The sequence below is a fragment of the Salvelinus fontinalis genome, chromosome 7 (genome assembly GCF_029448725.1).
Source record: "Salvelinus fontinalis isolate EN_2023a chromosome 7, ASM2944872v1, whole genome shotgun sequence".
Classification (NCBI taxonomy): Eukaryota; Metazoa; Chordata; class Actinopteri; order Salmoniformes; family Salmonidae; genus Salvelinus; species Salvelinus fontinalis.
The window spans coordinates 46,345,189-46,360,689 of NC_074671.1; the positions used below are offsets into that span (position 1 = coordinate 46,345,189).

The window sequence follows — 15,501 nt, forward strand, 5'->3', positions numbered from 1 at the left end:
TTGGTGAGTTTCTTTAATTAAACATGTGGAACTCTACGCCCTGCTGCGCCTTGGTCCGTTAATTCTACAAACGACCATGACAGAATCACCAGTTACAAATCAACAATGATGTGTATAAATTACCTGTCGGTCATGTTACGCCTCCACCATAGTTTACCGTTGACAAAAGAGAATCTCAGAGCCAGCACTGTACGGTTCAGGTCGGCTCCCGTCCAAATTGCAGCAGGCTGATCTATATTGAGCCATACTCACTGCATAGCCATACCTCTGGCTATAGAACTGGGCTACAAACTAACACAGAGGATCATGTTGGACCCTTTGTTATTTGTATAAACCTTGCTGTTTGTCTCTCTGACATTTGCAACATTGTTTCAATATTCAAGTTCATTCTCCAGTTGTCCCATAGTAATGAAGGTGTTGGGAGTCGGGATGAGACGGAGAGACAGGCAGGCAGTGTTTCTCAGCCAGTCGAAATCATGAATCAGCTGGCATAGTTTTTATGGATATAAACAAAGAAATGTCAATTGGAAAAAGGTTCAACGAGACAAAGTGCAGCATGTTTGCAGTCTTTCCAGCTTCAGTTGGAAGTGATTGTGTTGGCTGTGTTGTCGACTATCTCCTATGAGCGAGTGTCCTGACGAGAGAGAACTTTTTCTATGCCAGGCAAAATCGTGCCTCCTTAGCTCATTGTTATGGGTGTATCCAAATAAATGTCACTAGAAAACAGCTTAAACAAATGCAAATGCAGCTACTTTGCTGTTATTATGGCTGCACTGTTAGACGTGACTGTAAGTTAGCCGTAGTTGGCTAACTACTAAGCAAGGGATAAGAATGTTGTCAGCCAGTATGGCAATGGAACATTTAGAACAAACGACTGGATCGCGTCCACAGATACAGAACAGAAAGACTGAACGACTGGGTCGGGTCGATGGCAACCGAACCAATAGAAAGAACGATCAGCCCGCTTGGGTAGCAACCCTAGATTTGTGTCGGGACTATATCTTGTGGAAGGATGAAATATTATGAATAAATTAATCAAAATAACATTTTTAATGAAAATATGTAAATCATTATTTGAATATGTTGGTAACCCGTAGTAATACAAGTGATAATACCCTTGAAGCTGGTGTTTGGAGGATATATTGGCACAGTTAACAACACCCGTGTCAATATATCCTCCAAACACCGGCTTCTAAGTGGGCATAATCACTTAAATATGCAACAGAGATGCTATCATTCCAGTTCCATGCATCTTCTAGGTACTGAGGGTTGCTGTGTGGCTGTGAGAGGACCACCTCTATGTACACAGATAGGGGGCATCAGGGTGTCATAAATTCAGACAAGTAGCTCCTCTTTGTGTGTGTGTGTGTGGGGGGGGGTTCTTATATCCTTGTGGGGTCCTAAAATCCCCACAACGATATTAAAACAGGGGAAAGTATCCCTCTTGGGGACATTTCCCACATCCCCATGAGGACAAAGGCTATTTTAAGCTTAGGGGTTTGGTTTAGGGTTAGGCTTACAATTAGGTTTAGGGTTAGAATTAGGGTAAGGGGTTAGGTTTAGTATTAGTATTAGGGTTAGGGTTAGGAGTTAGGTTCAGGGATTTGGTTAGAGTAAGGGTTAGGGGGACTTAAAAAAAAAAAAAGTAAATTAATTTTAGGTCCCCACGAGGACAGAAGAACAAAACGTTTGTATGTGTCTGTCTCTCTGTGCCTGCAGTGTCTCTGTGAGTAGGTACCATTTTGCAACCAACGGTTTCAACTGTAAATTCCTTATAATTCCTTTATAAACTGGATGCCCATGTAGACCACTTTTTCATTACTTACAACGTTGACATTGAGCAAGCTTCTCTATCAATACTGGTAGTCATGCGCATGGTTAAGACTCGTTTGAATGGAGATCAAGTAAATCAGTTGGCTAGCAAGCACTGTGGACGTTTGAGTGAATTACTCTTCATTATCACAAGACTGAACCACTTGCCAGATATAGAAATCTGTCAAAATTCAATTTAGCTGTCATGTACTGTAATAAAAGATTCAAAAGATTACCAGGTTTATTCTTAGGCTCTCTTATAACACTGTTTCAAGTTGTAAGTTACAAGGGTATATAAATAGGAGAATGAAGGAATGAAAAAGGTTACAGATGACAAATTCACAGGTCTCAATCAGACACAAGTATTAAAAGATCACGGACACATGTCAATCTGTGACCTGCATTCGAAATCTATGCTACGCCATAATATACTATATAATACTATATACTATTCTATACTGTTTATAATACTAATGTGTTCTATAGTATCATTTTCTTATTTAACTGCATGCATACTGAGTTGAGCCAGCACTGCCCAGAGCTTAGGGTCTGACTAGTATTTTACATCCACAGCTGAGTGAAAATCAGTGTGACTGGTGGCATCAACTGCCCAGCAGACCAACTGCCCAGCAGACCAATGCTCTGCTCCATGGCTCAGTACACATTTATCTTTAATAATACATCAATACGATCGGTGAGCTTTACCATGTAACGTTAAGGAATGAGGTCTTTCACGTCGGATGAGCCTGAATGTTAGGTTTTTCAACAGCATTCTGTTATTTGCAAGACTACACAAAAAAATAAAGGACTAAAAGATATAGACAGCAAGGTTTATACAAATATCTGCTGTTGAAAACTAAACGTTAGTCTAAAAATAAATGTGAGATAATGGCTAGATGCTTTTTATAGTGGAGATCAAGTTTATAAATTGCCTGGCTGGGCTGATGAGACAGTGGATTGTGCAGTTAGATGGAACAGAGTAAATAGGCATTTTTAAGTCATAGATTTAGCCTTTGGTAACTTCTGGAATAGAAACTGGTTGGAATGCGGTTTTAACCAATCATTCCATCTATAGCAGGGGGCGGCAGGTAGCCTAACAGTTAAGAGTGTTGGGCCAGTAACCGAATCCCCGAGACGACTAGGTGAAAATGAAAAATCTGTCGATGTGCCCTTGAGCAAGGCACTTAACCCTAATTGCTCCTGTAAGTCTCTCTGGATAAGAGCGTCTGCTAAATGACTAAAATGTGAATGTAATAGAATATCCTGAAGCTGTTGGTTTCACTAATGGTCTACAGCAGTGAAGACTATGAAAGGCCTTGGATGTTTCCCAAATGGCACCCTAATCCTTATGTCGTGCACTACTTTTGACCACAGCCCTATGGGTCCTGGTCAAAAGTACTGCACTACATAGGGAATAGAGTGTCATCTGGGACGCACTCCTTGACTCACCAGTGTTCCTGCAGGCTTTGTATTGTGGTGACACCAAGGCAGCCAGAGCTAGAGACATTGTAAAACATGTTCACTGGAAAAAAGTGGCGAAAATGAAGTAAGGCAAGAGTGCAGGCTCGGCAGAAGTACTTTGTTTTGTTGTAAGGTTTGTTCAGAGTCAAAGGATTTCTTCGCAGGGCGAGATATAAGCATGGACAAAACAACTCACAGACAAACAAGCTGAGAGAACAATTGTCTTTAAAGCTTACTTATTGGGTAGGGGAAAAACTGTTCGTTACTCACAAATGAACAGGATTCACTTCAATAGGATATCAATATTTAATTAGTTAATTTGCCAGGTTGTTGTTCAACGTATGCACTCTAAACTGAGTGTATGATTTAATTTCTGTATGACAACAATTACATCCAATTTTTATTGCTGTTTTCAGCTCCCTGATTAGCGGTTATTGAATAAATTATGGGGCACTCAATAGAATGGTTTGCTATCAAATTCCTTGTTGATGACTAGCTCATTGATGTAATTTCACTCGAGAGGCGCATTCATTTAATTGGAGCTTGTTTAGATATCTACCTCCATTGTAGAGGAGAGGAATGAAGAGGAGATGAGAGGGAAGGGGTGCAGGGAGGAGAGATAAATGGAAAGTGGTGATGAGTTGCAAAAGCAATCAAATCTGTACTTGGAAGACTGCTGTTGGATAAGCTTCTATGAATTTGAAAGGCCTTTTTTTTCAGGAAATACAAATTATTGTTCACTCTCAAAATGTTGTGAATGGTTGTTTATGACTCACTCAGTGACCACTCACTGACTTGACTTATAGTATAGTAGAACAATAGGTTAACAGTGTCGACTATAGGGTCAGTGGTCAGCAAATGCAAACATAATATTGGCGCCATAGTGATGGTCAAGTCATCCCTCACCACTGTTGATTTCTGGTAGTGCTACCATAAGAAACACACCACTTGTATCTTCCTGGTGATGTCCTGGATGGATGCAGAAGTGGGAGATCTGACATACATGTGCACACTAACAAAGGGTGTGACTGGGACTTTCTCCCCTCCTACAGTAACAGTCAAAAGTTTGGACACACCTACTCATTCCAGGTTAATATATATTTACTATTTTCTACATTGTAGAATAATAGTGAAGACATCAAAACACTGAAATAACAAATATGGAATCATGTAGTAACCAAAAAAGTGTTAAACAAATCAAAATATATTTTAGATTCTTAAAAGTAGCCACCCTTTGCCTTGATGACAGATCTGCACGCGCTTGGCATTCTGTCAACCAGCTTCATGAGGTAGTCACCTGGAATTAATTTCAATTAACAGGTGGGCCTTGTTAAAAGTTAATTTGTGAAATTTCTTTCCTCCTTAATGCGTTTGAGCCAATCATTTGTGTTGTAACAAGGTAGGGGTGGTATACAGAAGAAGATAGTCCTATTTGGTAAAAGTCCATACTACGGCAAGAACAGCTCAAATAGGCAAAGAGAACTTTGAAAGTTTCTTCAAGTGCAGTCGCAAAAACCATCAAGCGCTTCCATTGCTGTGGTAGTCCTCATGAGGACCACCACAGGAAAGGAAGACCCAGAGTTACCTCTGCTGCAGAGGATAAGTACAATAGAGTTACCAGCCTCAGAAATTGCAGACCAAATAAATGCTTCACAGAGTTCAAGTAACAGACACATCTCAACATCAACTGCTCAGAGGAGACTGTGTAAATCAGGCCTTCATGGTCGAATTGCTGCAAATAAACCACTAATAAAGGACACCAATAAGAATAAGAGACTTGCTTGGGCCAAGAAACACAAGCAATGGACATTTGACCGGTGGACATCTGTCCTTTGGTCTGATGAGTCCAAATATGAGATTTTTGGTTCCAACCGCCGTGTCTTTGTGGCAATGACATACATTCACTTAGAGAGTCAACTTAGACCTGGAACACAAGACAGCAGGATAGAAATAAAGCCCATGCCTCATTGTGAAACGGAATTTGTTTTTGCTTTCCTTGCTACCAGATGTCACCACTTCCTGAGGTGTTAAACATGAAAAACGTGTGTAACTGATGTTTTTACTCACTGTGTTCCGTAAACAGTTAACTCTGCCGTGTTCATTAGGCATTAATTGGAAGAAAACAGACAGAAACAGGGAGGGACTATCTGGACTTGTTCTAATAAGAATTAAATGTTCTGTTTTCCATTGCAAAAGATATGCCACGGTGTACCCTGTTGAACACGACCCTGTAACACTGGGGATGTCAGGCACCATATTACATATAAACGTATGCAAACATTGACAACTGTCTCTGTTTTTGCCCATATAGTAAATGGTATATGTCTGAAACATGTTTGTCATGTACTCTCTGGGGGTAGAGGAACAGACATTTTATCAGCAGGGGACGATCTTTCATATCACTTCCAAAGAGTAAAAAGGATTGCCTTTTTTTTCTCCCCCTTGTTATCTAAGAGCTCCAGCACAAGAATCAACTGAGTAAAACGGTAAAAGCAATTGCCATGGAACTTCTAAGGGAATTGTTTTCCCCAGAACGGAGTATTCACTTAGATTGTTGTTGTTTTATCTCTCTCTCTATCTCTCCCCGCTCTTTCTGGGATCCGGGAGTCTGTTGGGTGCGTAGTGGTGGTGCTGTGGGTTCATGCAAAGGATTAGATGGTAAACAAACGCTTTTAATCCCTTGAGTCTGCCAGCCCTCCCTCCGCTGCACGCTTAGTATGCAGCAGAACGAACAACAGACAAAAATCTAGTGCTTCCTCTCCTCCTTCTAACATTCACTGTCTTTGTCTCCATATTGAATCAAGAAACATATATATGGCGATAGGTCTCTGATCATTCGCTGCTATTTCTAACCAATATAAAGAACTATATCTTTTTGTGTAACTAGAACAGATAAACATTTGCCTAGTGTCTATTCTATTGTGTTGATACAAAGAATCCCTATTGCATTGTATCACTCTTGCTCAGCTATTTGAAGGAAGAGTGTTTTAAGAGAGGCAAGTGATTGTGAACAATTGCAATTGGTATCTCTGAGATGGCATTCTCTTTCTTTGGTTTTGTGAGTGTGTTGTATCCTACATCTGAGGGGATCCGACTAGTACGGTTAGAGGATACTATAGAGTACAGCCAACAGCATGTCCTCAGTAAGGGACACAGGGAAACGCAAATGTGACAAAAGATGTAAACTGCTATCCTGAAGCATGTACTAGGCTGTTAGTACAGCCTGGTCTCATAGACTAGATGTAACATAGTAAATGTAAAACCGGCACAATCAAATTAGTAAGGTATGTTTTGTTTGGTATGGTTACATAGGACAGAATGTTACTAAAGGCAAAAACAAAAGTAGTCAGGGTAGCTGGGTGTGCGTATAACGTGAACGTCTAGCAACCCAAAAGTTGCACATTCAAATCTCATCACGGATAACTTAAGCATTTTAGCTAATTAGAAACTTTGCAACTAAACTCAGCTAAAAAAGAAACATCCCTTTTTCAGGACCCTGTCTTTCAAAGATAATTCATAAAAATCCAATTAAATTCACAGATCTTCATTGTAAAGGGTTTAACTTCTCTGTGCTACGGATCCCTTTTACGGGATCACTTTCCTAAACAACCGCTAGAATTGCAGGGCGCCAAATGCAAAAATATTACTAAAAATATTTATAATCATGCAATGCCACCAGCCAAACTGTTTTTTCTTTGTGTGATTTCCTGCAAGACAGGAATGTCAGTGTTCTGCCATGGCCAACAAAGAGCCCGGATCTCAATCCCATTGAGCACATCTGGGACCTGTTAGATCGGAAGGTGAGGGCTAGGGCCATTCCCCCCAGAAATGTCCGGGAACTTGCAGGTGCCTTGGTGGAAGAGTGGCGTAACATCTCACAGCAAGAACTGGAAAATCTGGTGCAGTCCATGAGGAGGAGATGCACTTAATGCAACTGGTGGCCACACCAGATACTGACTGTTACTTTTGATTTTGACCCCCACCTTTGTTCAGGGACACATTATTCCATTTTTGTTAGTCACATGTCTTTGGAACTTGTTCAGCTTATGTCTCAGTTGTTTAATCTTGTTATGTTCATACAAATATTTACACATTCTAAGTTTGCTGAAAATAAACACAGTTGACAGTGAGAGGACATTTCTTTTTTTGCTGAGTTTACATAATACTTTTTAGCTACTGAGCATGTCAGCTAACCCATCCCCTAACCCTTTAACCTAACTCATAATCTTAACCCCTAACCCCTAGCCTAGCTAACGTTAGCCACCTAGCTAAGGTTAGTGTTAGCCACCTAGCTAACATTAGCTACTTCAAATTGGAATTTGTAACATATCATACGTTTTTGCAAATTCATAACATATTGTAAGAATTGCAGTTCGGAACATATTGTACAAATATAAATTTGTAACATGTAATACAAATTGTAATTGTAACATAAAATACGAAATGCAAGATGGACATCCACATATTAATACATATCATACGAAACTTAACATATTATACTAGTGGCCAAGATTTACATTTACTATGTTACGTCTACCGCTGAGTCCAGGTTGGCTACTTCTAGCATCTTGAGATGCCAGGGGTTTAAAGTGATCCATCATATGAATATGTCCAGGTTGATTGTTCATGTCTACAGTCTACTACATTTGATAAAGACAGACACAGACAGTTAGACAGACAGATGACGGACATACTTTCACATTCACTTCTTGTCATTTAACAGACTCTTATCTAAACCTATGGGGAGGGGCAAAGTAGTTGCCAGGTAGACCCATATAAAATAAAACTGTTCAAAGAAGAACAAGTGGATAAGTGCAAGGGTGGGGGGATTCTTGGGTTGGGGTGGTGGAGTAGCCAGGTGCAGTTTGAAGAGAACACACCTACACCTTTGATGTTTAAACCTTTGAGCACATCTAAAAAGACGACAGGCTATAGGAAAGTGTCTGCTTCTTCATTTACTATAGTCTCCTGTGCAGGCATGCGGTGCACGGCTCTTTCAACTACAATTGATCTGACAGTTCACATACAGTATGGCACATAGACTTTACCTAGAATCTGATTAAGAATTTGGGTTAAACTATTTTTCAAAGTGAGGGTAGCAGAGGAAACAAGACAAGAAGACAAGACAAAATATACTGTATTAATTAGTCCATGCGAGGTGGACATTTGTATTCTGTTTTTATCCAACCCCCCTGATATACACACACATACACAAACAAACACACATTAGATTGGAGAGGCTGGAGCAGAGGGCAGCCGCTGTGCAGGGCCCAATTAGCAATTTGGGGGTTAAGTTACTTGCTCAAGGGAACATCGGCAGTAGGTGGAACCTGAGATATTGATGCCAGCAACCCTCATTAGGAGGAGCAATGCAGAAATCATTAGTAGGGGAAGATTTATAGGCTACTGCTCTTCTGCTTTTAAATGCAATTTTTTATTGAAATTAGCAAATAAGCTATGCCCTTGTCACCCTATGATAGCTTATAAAGCTTATAACTTATGCATATGGCTACACCTCCACCCTTGTATTAGGCTATTTTGCACTCAAACATAGGTATGATTATATGGATAGAGGCAATTGCCTGCCCTACTGAACAATAGACTACTGAAAACATCGTTTCTCCTACTCCAATAGCTTGTGAAAATATGGAAAGATAGGCCAACTTACCAGTGGTGGAAAAAGTACCCAACTGTCATACTTGAGTAAAAGTAAAGAAACATTAATAGAAAATGACTCAAGCAAAATTGAAAATCACCCAGAAAATTACTACTTAGGTTAAAGTTGGTTTAAATATACTTAAGTATCAAAAGTAATAGAATAAATAATTTCAAATTCCATATAATAAAAAACTTATTCGGGATCGGTGACCCGTTTATGGGACGGTTGAGCTAACATAGGCTAATGCGATTAGCATGAGTTTGTAAGTAACAAGAACCTTTCCCAGGACATAGTGTCACGTTCTGACCTTAGTTTCTTTTTTATGTCTTTGTGTTAGGTTGGTCAGGGCGTGAGTTGGGGTGGGCAGTCTATGTTCTTTTTTCTAGGTTGTTTGTTTTCTATGTGTTTGGCCTGGTGTGGTTCCCAATCAGAGGCAGCTGTTTATCGTTGTCTCTGATTGGGAGCCATATTTAGGTAGGCAGTTTTTCATTGTGTGGTGTGGGTGATTGTTTCCTGTTTTCCGTTTCAGTGTTTGCACCATTCAGGACTGTTTCGGTTTTCATTTAGATTCTCTTGTTCTTTTTGTATTTTGTATTCATTCTAATTAAAATATATTATGGCTACGTACCACGCTGCATTTTGGTCCTCCTCTCCTTCCACCAACGAAAGCCGTTACACATAGACATATCTGATATTGGCAGAAAGCTTAAAATCTTGTTTAAACTAACTACACTGTCCAATTTACAGTAGCTATTACAGTGGAAGAATACCATGCTATTGTTTGAGGAGAGTGCACAATTTTGAACATAAAGTTACTAATATACAAATTAGGCACATTTGGGCAGTCTTGATACAACATTTGGAATAGAAATACAATGGTTCAATTGATCAGTCTAAAACTTTGCACATACACTGCTGCCATCTAGTGGTCAAAATCTAAATTGCAGCTGGGCTAGAATAATACATTATGGCCTTTCTCTTGCATTTCAAAGATGATAGTACAAAAAAAGTACAAAAGAACAGTTGTTTTTTTCTTTGTATTATCTTTTACCAGATCTATTGTGTTATATTCTCCTACATTCCTTTCACATTTCCACAAACTTCAAAGTGTTTCCTTTCAAATGGTACCAAGAACATGTATATCCTTGCTTCAGGGCCTGAGCCACAGGCAGTTAGATTTGGGTATGTCATTTTAGGTGAACATTTTTAAAAAGGTGTGGATCCTTAAGCAAACCAGCCAGCACCATTTTTTTTTTTTTGGAGGGGGCACACTCCAACTCTCAGACGTAATTTACAAATGAAGCATGTGTGTTTAGTGAGTCCGCCAGATCAGAGGCATACCAGGGATGTTCTCTTGATAAGTGTGTGTATAGACTACCACAGTATGAGTCATAATACCTTGCGGTCAAACAAGGAAATGTTCTAATCATTGTAGTTTTTCCACCATTCATTTTTCCCATAGGGGATTTTAGAAACACATTTTTTCCTTTATTTTTTGTAGGCAAGTCAGTTAAGAACAAATTCTTATTTTCAATGACAGCCTAGGAACAGTGCCTTGTTCAGGAGCAGAATGACAGATTTTTTACCTTGTCAGCACAGTGATTTGATCTTGCAACCTTTCGGTTATTGGCCCAACCACTAACCACTAACCACTAGGCTACCTGCCACCCCAGTAAGGGCTGTGCTTCGTGTAGGCTTACCCTGGCGTAACGTTTTGATAAACGTGTAAATCTCTCTAGGACAAGGTGACTTTTATCAATATATTCACCTGTATTTACACGCCAAAAATGAAATGCTAATTAGCTGCTAATGTGGCTATCATAAAGAACTACAAATGCCACGATGATCTGAATGAGACTGCTGAATCGAGGTAAGGGTAAGAATCTCTGGGTTAACTATCTAATGTTAACTAACTAGTAATGAATACATTGGCAACATTTCTTTAAATGGACAATTATGTGAACTGTCTTTTTCTGTTCTTGCTAAGCATTGAAAATGTTAGTACTTTTGGGTGTCAGGAAAAATGTATGGAGTAAAATGTACATATTTAGGAATGAAGTGAAGTAAAAGTTGTCAAAAATATGAATAGTAAAGTACAGATAAACCAAAAAAAGACTTAAGTGGTGTAAAAAATATATTATAGTAATTTTTACACCACTGCTATTTCCTGTTCAGCCTAATAGGCCAAAATAAAAATTTCCCAAATGCAAAATGCATAGGATATTTTATGGTTATCCTGGTCTTGCAATTGGTTATTCGGTTATGATCTTTACCCTGTCGTTCTTAGTAGGCTATAACGGATCGACTTCGCTCTCACTTCTCTGAGTTTTGTCTGTGTTCTAAACTGGCTGGGCTTTTCAGCTTGCTTGACAAGCACCCCTCCCCCAAACTTTGGCGAAACAGGAACAACTCCTTTGAGAGAAAAAAAGCTGCACAAGTTTGGAACGTCTTGGAGAAGCCCTTGTTATCGCTTGGAGTATTATAGCCAGGAGTTGAGATTTATTTGTGCACAATCTGGAAGTATTCTACTGTTCTTGTTTGTCGTGGAAAATAACATTTTAACCTCGTCTTTCGCGTAGGCCTAACCTCTTTTGAAAATGGTTTACTTTCCTCGAGGATAATTATGGGTGAAAGTCTATTTGTGTATGGAATAATTTGTCCTCACCGAAGAAAGATGGGACTCGTGGAGCTCTGTATACATATGTGATATCGTGTTCAATAATGAAGGATATTGTGTCAGACACAATGGGTAAGAGAGGGTTTCCCTTTGCATCTAACGTTACCTAACCAAGCTAGATAGCATTTTTATCACATGCCCGTTTTTCAGCTGTAAACATACTTGGCCTTACTCCGTTGGGAAGTCAGACCCTTATTCTCTGAAGTTAACGTTACACCTTTAAACGTTAGACTTCAATTTTCTATTTCAATATATCGCTTCAAAGTTGTCCCAAGTGCTAATTTTACCCTATGAATTTGTGTAGATGGGTATTTGTCCATTGCAACACACATGCTGCTGTTTTCTATTTTCGTAATGCATTTGTTGGGGTTACTTTACCGATTACTTGTTTATCGTTTTCCCACTAATACTAACCAATTCTGACTTTCGGAAAACTTAAATCAGTGTACTTATTCAGGTCTACGCGTGGTGAAATCATTGCAAAGCAGTAAGCAACAAATGTATCCTGCAATGTTGATCTTGTTTCGCCTACTTGGCCTGAAGCTTTTTGTCCCATTTTGTAATCCACCCCGACGTTTTCTAGTGGAAGGCTCGGGCAGCCATGGTCGAATAAGCAAAATCTATATTTACATTTCGTGCTACCGAAGTGTTACAATGTTGCAGTGACTTGCCTAGTTAAATAACATTTTAAAAAATGGGTTTGAGCCGCTTGTTAAGACAAGCGTGAAAGGAGATGTTTTGTAACTTTCTGACCAACACATAAAGCTACGAGAGGGTACAGTTATTTTTCCATTCATGGTATCCGACTCAATATGGAATGGGACGTTGCAACATATTCTGAAATTAATGTAGTCCAAACTCCTTTGCGTATGTAAACATTAGATTGGAGATACTGGAAAATGTTGAATTATACGTTTTTATAGTATTCATAATAGGTGTTGTATCAATTAGTTGGAAACTTGCATCACCACCCCGTTGTAGTTTTATACATGGTATTTATGCTGTGTAACTAGCCCATCTGTTTCTTGCTCAAGGACGGTCTACCTGTTCTGCCCATAGATAATACAGTGCCATGTCCTGTGTCCATCTGGTTGTGTTTCCTGCTTGTATGGTAGGTTAGTTAGATAACCAAAATGTTGGCCTATTCACTCTGCTCACGACTGTCTGGGCATAATCAATATTTGCCAAAATGTTATTTTGGTGTTGTAGACTATTCATATAGAAGATGTGAATGATGCCATGGCAAATGATACTAGTCAGAATAGCTGATGAAGCCGTATAACACTAAATTGGAATGGAAAATAAATAAATCTGCTGCAGTACAGTAGGTGAAAGCTAGAATCCTTAGTTGCTACATGCATGTTTGGACTTATAAATGAATGATATACCCATTGATTCTTGAATAATATAACTTATAAATGCCGCATGAGCTTAGTTCAAGTGTTTTACCCCATCAGAACTCAAAATATAATATTTTTTTTACTCCAATGTTTGTAAACAAACACTGTATAGCCTCAAAACATGGTTAAAACTATAATTTTGATATGATGGTCAGGGTTTCATTCATAGCTCTGTCTATGAATTTGAGAGTGGTTGCGTTTCTCCAGGCCAATCTTAGCTTTTAACCAAAATAGAGGTGGGGTGGCTGCTTTGCTATTGTTTCAACTATGGATCTGAGCATTGCGACGATAATTAAGGCCTAAAAGGTGATGCATACCAGTCTAGGGTAATGCTATTTCCTAGATGTCCTCTTGGATCAAATGTTATTTCATCCTAGCTGTACTGTAGTGTTTCTGGAGTGCTGTGGAGGGGCTTAAACCTGGGCATCTAACCTAATGTTAAAGGTGATGTGCGTCACAAATGCTGTGGATATGTAGGTTGTCTGCTATCTGTTCCCTCTGCACTGTGTGTAGAATCTGCCATGTGGTTCCATTGCCTTTGTATATGTGATGGATGTATGCATTGGTTGTATTCATTGGCTTGGTATATGTGGGACGTATCATGTACACATGATACAAGTGACACTTTTTCTATGTGTCTTTTCCCTTGTGCATCTTAGTTGTTAAATGTATAATTGCTAAATTGCATGTCCCCTGTTGCAGCCAGAGAAAGAAGAAACACAGTCGATCTCAAATCAAACAAGTTCGATTTGGGCCAGACTGTGCCTACCCTGTTCCTCTTCCTATTTTAATTATTCTCTAAGACATTGCCCTCAAACCTCCAAAGAGCCAGACACTGCTTTTCAGCCAGGCGTTGGATGTAGCGATTGTGCCTTTTTTAAAAGCGGCTTGATATGAATGAGATGTAAACATCTGTGGTCTGTTAATAATCATTTTCCTCGCCCAAAACTTAAGCGTGTTAATGTCTTCTTTGGAGATTGAGGCCTGTTTAGGAGGATGTAACGTTACGGAACGTTCGTAGAGGGAATGTATTGCTCAGAACCAAAATGATTGTCTCTGATGGAATAGGGGATTGTGTCAACTGGATTTGTTCTATTTCTATCTGTGATAGTCTGAGCGTTTTAAAGATGGTGAATTCACCCCTGATGGTTGTCTTTTTCTCTCTGCAGGTTTGTGAATGAGCACTGTGGTCTTCTGCTGAGAGGGAGTGCTGGGATTTGAGGCTCTGCGATAGTTGTGACTCCGGGCCGACGCTAAGCCAGTCAGCTTGCTTTGTCTGCCGGACCAAGGTCAAAGGGAACCCTGGGATAGGCTCTCCTCGTGAGGAGTAGCCGGGGTCTCTGAGACCTGGGGTCATTTAAGGTAAGGAACATCACACGCACACATGCGTGTGTATGTAGCCTCCATGTTACTTTGTCACTGTTGTGGTTTGGACTTTACAGGCAGGTGATATGACGTGTAAATGTTTTTGTGCTTGTTGGTGTGTGTGCCAATTCTACTCAAGCAGAAGGAAGGTTAGGCACAACGCGTATCACGGACTACAATACGGTTAATCAAACGGTTTATTATTTTGTCCATGACAACGTATTCACAGATATAGACTCTTCCCATGACATCTGACTGCTTATGTTGCGCAATTGTCTATTTGTGCATGGGATCGAAGAGTCTAAACTTAAAGAACTCAAAGAGCAGTAACAGGGGAAACTTGAAGTGATAGTTTACTCCACAAATTTCAGACACGTGTTTGTGTGGGGGGGTGGGGCATGTCCTTGTATCCATGGGTTCAGGCCCTGGGTAGAGGACAGTGCACCCTGTTTCTGGAATGGTATGCTGTGCAGCAGGGGTTATCTCAGGCCCTGCCTAGACACACCGACGCAGAGACGCACAGACACACACAATGTGTGACGCCAGCCTGGGCAGATCTAAGAGCGGGCACATACACATGGCACGAAACAGCCCAGCACACTATCCTGTAGTCACAGCCCGTGACCTACACACCCACTAATGGCCTCCGATGTAGGAATACACAGGCTGACAGACAGGAAATGGTGTGTGTGCGCATATGTACAGGAGACTGTGTGGTATAGGCATGCATTGTTTCCATGGCTGGGTAGAAGTCTAGTTATGTCCTTTAATTGGGGGACAGTTTATTTTCTTCGTCCAGCCACATGGTCAGGACATACTGCTGGCTCTACATATAGGCTAATGCTTCATTTTAGATTGTTGGCGGTGTAAATTAGAGCGACACTGACATGCTCATCAAAACCGTACAGGGTAACATGTTTCTGTTCACACTGTCCTTCCTAGCACTGTTCCAGCAACTTTGGCTTGGCTCAGGTGTGTGGATAGGGTATTGGCGGATGTTCTAATCTGGTTTATTGTGATTGGTGGCATACTGTTGATGGTGTTAGACTGTTATGAGAGTCTGATGTGAGCAGTCTGTATGTTTTCGTAAGAGTAGGCCATGTTGTGTCATGTTCATAGGGCACGCA

The 15,501-nt window shown here is 40.1% G+C and overlaps 1 protein-coding gene across 7 annotated transcripts in view; it reads left to right on the forward strand.

The window, feature by feature from the left end:
• LOC129859533 (B-cell CLL/lymphoma 9 protein-like) overlaps positions 1-15,501 on the forward strand; it is a 100,961-nt gene that overhangs the window by 54,613 nt on the left and 30,847 nt on the right. For 6 of the 7 annotated variants that reach the window (XM_055929407.1, XM_055929403.1, XM_055929409.1 and 3 more), the window contains one exon: positions 14,179-14,371. The gene's annotated coding sequence lies outside the window, so the exon portion shown is untranslated. Of the gene's footprint in view, positions 1-11,256; positions 11,682-14,178; positions 14,372-15,501 lie in introns of those variants that run through there. The other variant, XM_055929404.1, reaches the window with a different exon arrangement.